Source organism: Nymphaea colorata, chromosome 6 (genome assembly GCF_008831285.2).
Source record: "Nymphaea colorata isolate Beijing-Zhang1983 chromosome 6, ASM883128v2, whole genome shotgun sequence".
NCBI lineage: Eukaryota > Viridiplantae > Streptophyta > Magnoliopsida > Nymphaeales > Nymphaeaceae > Nymphaea > Nymphaea colorata.
This window is the reverse complement of record NC_045143.1, coordinates 1,892,380-1,897,470: the sequence shown is the minus strand read 5'-3', so window position 1 is coordinate 1,897,470 and position 5,091 is coordinate 1,892,380. Positions and strand designations below refer to the sequence as shown.

General features: G+C 39.6%; 1 long non-coding RNA gene across 2 annotated transcripts; it reads right to left on the bottom strand.

The window, feature by feature from the left end:
* Positions 1-454: 454 nt before the first annotated feature.
* On the bottom strand, positions 455-1,670 carry LOC116256475 (uncharacterized). 2 transcript variants are annotated; one of them, XR_004173136.2, is made up of 3 exons: positions 1,438-1,670; positions 1,021-1,277; positions 455-725 (listed from the first exon to the last, which is right to left on the bottom strand). It is a non-coding gene; the product is annotated as an uncharacterized LOC116256475 (long non-coding RNA). The 2 variants fall into 2 exon arrangements; XR_007573666.1 differs by having other exon boundaries at positions 1,021-1,670.
* Positions 1,671-5,091: the final 3,421 nt, after the last annotated feature.

Genomic DNA, 5,091 nt, shown 5'->3' with positions numbered 1-5,091 from the left:
GCTCGTCGTTGGTGCAGAGAAGGTGTCGCATGTTCGAATCAGAGCCTTTGATCCCTCAAGAGTCACCATGTCACCTCTGAGAAGAAGTGCTTTTTTGAGCAACTCATTTATGTGGGAGAGTTTCTCTCCATATGAAACCTGTTAAGTCTATCTGAGAATCCGGTATCCGAGGATTTGAGATCGGACTCCCTCTTACCCAACCTCAATTGGCGGGTTTGACGATCTATCTCATACCCTTATTTTTTTTTTAGGTCTGAACATATCAATCCTACATGGGAAATATATATCTGTTACAAGTGGATCGATTGGATCTGTTTGTCAATTAGGTATCAGAAACACTCAGGAGCGGAGCCAAGTTTTTTTTTAAGGGCAGACCAAACAGTCCGCGGGTCGAAGCGGCCCCCCCTCCCTGAAAACACCAGTTGTTTTTGAGGGGTGACCATGCATTTAATAATGAAGTTAAGATCCCATTTCTAATCCAATTGACAATGGTAGATCCAATACATCTAAATACAACCATACATTATTTATCAGAAACACAATAAAGCTTTGTACAACATCAATATGACAACTAATTTTAACAATTTATTACGATAGGACGCAGTAAGAACCACAGAATACGGTTTGCGAAGGCTGTGAAGGCAGAGGGACGGCACGGAACAAGCCTGAAGGAGAGGAACGAGGTGAAACAGAGCAGGGTACATGAACTCGGAAACTCAAATCACCTGCGCAGAGAAAAATGGAGATTGAGCCATACATATATTTCACCACTCAAATTTCAAATTCAAATCGAATCACGCAAGTCCCAAATGGGCATTTAGGATTAATTAGACACAAGCAGGGGTGGAGCCAAAAGTCTGGAAGGGCTCCTCAAATTTAGCTAGTTTTTAAAAAAAAGTTTGTCAAAAAATCTTGAAAATTTATATTTCAGTGCTGCTCTTTTTCTTGTTATGATAAAAAGTTATGTTTTGGCAGCTCCTAATTCCTCCTCCCGCCCAAAGATTGAGAAGTGGTGGGTACCTAGTAAGCCGCCGTTGCAACTACACGGGCAGATGAGAGGATTCGAAGGCGGATGAAGTAGAACGCAAGGATGGCAGATATTGGCAGCAACCAAGGTAACATGAGAAGGCAGTAAGCCGGTCGAGGGAGAATGACATAGACGCGTGTGAAGAAAGCAAGGCCGATGACACAAAAGAGAGAGATCACTATGTACAAGCCCTTTTTCCTCTTCTCCTGTGATCCTTCATTTCGTAGGGAATGAGCGTAGAGGATGGAAGCTGTGGAGAGCAAAAACACACAGTAGAGCGCAAGAGAAAAAGATACAGTGAGAGGGTCGCCTTCCATTTCCATCGACAAATAGGTGGTGTAGGCGAAAAGAAGAGTGGCCAGCAGGGGGGTGGCCAGCCGAAAGAGGCGGTCTGCGGTGCTTGAACTCACCTGGCTGAAGGTGCCTTCGTGGACGCCTCCTTTGGTGGTCCTCGTGTCGAAGCAGCCCGGGCGAGAAGACGGTTGGCCGGAGCTACTAAGACATATCGGAAGAAGATAAACACTTTCCTTGCCGAGCGAAGCCAAGTGTGATCCGTGAGACGCCATGTGAGATGGGAAGAGACCAGCTTACGAACGGAGAATTCTTGCCAGGGAACGCAAACACAAGAATTTTTGAAATTGGTGCACAGACTGCAAAAAGTGACTCTCGAAAAGAGCGCCAGTACCTTAAACTACAATGCACGCAACCATTGGGTCCATTAACCCAGCTGCCACGCAACATTCAAAGAAAATTTGACGCTGTGGACCCTTTTAAGATTTTGAAAGTACAGTTTGATTCAGTGAATAAAAAATTGCTACACCTGCCCTTCCTGTGAAGGAATCGCAGAGAAGGCGACAGCCTTTCTCTGGGGTCAAGCATGAAATGGGATGGATTGACAACAAGAAAATGCATAGCAGGTTACAAGTAATGGAGGCGAGTTGTGAAAGCAACTCCGGTCATAGGCTCGCACTTGTGGACAACCGCGTAGGATGATGATAAAGGAAACTTCATAGAATGAACATTACTAAAATATTAAAAATCTCAAACGTACATTTTTTTTATAAAACATTTTTAATACTCTTCTTTTTGTGTGCACAAGCTTTGCATGCAACTCAATCTTTGCTTTCCAAACTAATTTAACGATTGTATTTCTAAGATGAGCGGGGTTTTCCATTGTCTGACAGAAAACAGAACCTTCTATCCAACGTCTTATCCTCCATTACCGGGCATATGGCTGAAGCCAGATTTTCCTTGTTAACGGGTCAAACGATCTCTGGACATGCAAGTCCAAGCATGCAACTTCCTTGTGTGTACAGCACCGATAAGAAATTTCTCGTTGATGGACACACTAAAACACACCTAGGTCTAATCCCAGCAGCTCTCTAATGCCAACAGCGCATGTGGATGGACTCAAGACCCAAGTCCATGTTAGGAACAACACAATAAACACTCTTCTCACACTCTCAAGAAGGGGTTAGAAGCAACAAGGAAGAAGACAACCGATTTACGTGGTTCGGAGCAACAATCTCCTACGTCCACGGTCACACAGATCACTTGTATTCTCTCTCTCTATGAATACACAGAACAGACACTCTCGAACGGCGGCCATCATCAAAACATAAGGATTAGGGCAAACCCGCATTTGTACAAAATGATATATATGCCCTTATTACATATGAGTGTTCAGTATGGATCAACTTCCATACACCAACAGTCCATTTTTCATTTAAAACCTGGAGGTGGAGAGACTGCAAGGGAGGAAATTTTATTCATTCTGCTAGCAAAACCTAAGCTGCGTTATGCCCCAACTTGTCATTCTTTTATCTTAAACCCATGTGATCATCGGCGGGCAATATCTTTTTCTATTTACTTTAATTAGTGTCTCTCTTCTGTCATAAAAATCACTCACCCTCCATTTATAAACTTCTGACTCACCCACAAAAAGGAAAATGAACAAAGAGGTCCTTCTACTGTTAATGCTTGTTCACATATCACTGATGTATGCAAAGTGATGAATGGCGGCGTGTGATTGATGCAGAGCTGGAAGCAGATAAATCCAGATCTATGTTTTTGTAGCAAGATCCTGCTAAATTTCAAATATTTTAAATGGATTTAGATCCACAATCCATTCCTTCCAGATCTATATTGTTGTAACGAGATCGACTTAATTTCAAATACTCTAAATGGATTTAGATCCACAGTCCGTCCCTTTCTTTTCATAAAGGGGAGTGGGTTTCTTTTCGAAAGGCAACAGTCGTGAAAAAAACGAAAATAGAAGTTGTTTGTTGTTTTTCTCTTCCTTTAGTCCAACTGTTTACTTGGGTTTTAATTAGTTTGTAGTGCAATGTTAGTTTACTGGTGAGTCCGGACGGATTAAGATCGGTTAAACTTAATCCGTCTTGAGTCAAAAGGGTATCAGTAATGGCAGTAATGACGGCAGTGCGAAAGTACACCGGGTCAATCAAGAATAAACTTTTAAAAAATGGTATTAAAATATTAAAATTTTAAAACTTATTTTTTTATAAAAAAATATAATACATTGATCTCCTATTTTTTTTTTAAGTGGGTATGTATTTATGAACGAAGACTGAAGCCTTCATCCAATTGTTGTCTCAAATTTTGGGGTTGTGTCTCAGCTTACATCTCTCCTATCACTTGGGAATATAGGATTGATGCAATAACGGCTCAAAACATCAACTGACCCCTCCTAGCTAAGGGTGAAGTCAAAATTTTTTTTACCAAACAGTTTGTAGATCAAGTTAAGAAGAGTGATGAGTATGACCAAACTAAAAAATTTTGATTTTTTAAATATAAAAAAACTTGAATTTAAATGAAAAACCAATTGAAAAATAAGAAACAAACTGGGAATTATCATTAACAAGAACCATTGTATTTTTTCACTTTTGTAATCAAATAAACAATTATCATTAACAAGAACCATTATATTTTTTCACGTTTGTAATCGGATAAACAAGCTAGATACAACCTTTCAGACATCCCTGTACCAGTTATTTAAGGGCCGAGATAGGCATGGGCATCGGGTTAGGCCCGGCACCTAAATATTGAGTCCGGGCCCAGCTCGATCCCTGACATCCGAGCCTGGGCACAACACAGCTCGGTCGGGTTAAAACAAAAAGATTAATTTTTTTAAATGTAAAATATATTTTTAATAATAAAACATATAATTAAATAAATATAATATAAAAAATAAATCGACCAAATCGATCCCCATCTGACCTACTCGTGCCGACTCGATAAGGCCAGCCTGGGCTCAACTTTTCAGACCCAAGTACTCGGATCTGGTACCCAAAATTAGGGGAAGCTCAGGGGCCAGCAGGGCCATGTGTAAGGGTGGGGGTCGGGCCAGGCCGCCGATGGGTACCCGATACTCAACCCGGTATGTGCCTCGGGCCTGAAAAACCCGGCTTGTGCTCGGGCAATGCTTTTAGTAGGGATGTTAATAAATCTGGTTTCATTCGGATATGCATTTCATTGTATTTGTTTTTTCACGGATATTTATATATGGATAGGATTCGATTCACATATGCTCTCAATCGTATTCGTTTTTTCAGATATTTATATATTAGGATTTGAACTGAGAAAAGTCATATCTCTCAATCAAAAATCATATTTCACAACCCTAGTTTGTGGAATCTGATTTTTACAATCATATCTGGATATAAATTTAAATTTTGAACATGATTTGAGTATTTTCAAAATGTAAGAGTATTAGATAGATGATATTTGTTTAAAAATAAAGTTGATTTGACTCCATTCCAATATTTAGACATATCAAAATCCAAATTTGATTGGATGTCATTTCTTAAATTCAAATTTCATCTGATTAAAAAATCACACATTAACTTTTTTTTTAATGTCTGACCTTTTTCAAAACAGTAGTTTGGCTCGATGTGTAATCCAAATCCAATATATTAACATCCTGTCTAACTTAAGCCAAAGCCAAAGGTAATAAAAAGGTTCATTACTTGTCAAAAAATGCTTGAAAAAAAAAAGCCTTTCTAAGACAGACCCAAAAATTCATTTACAATAGAACGCATATCTTA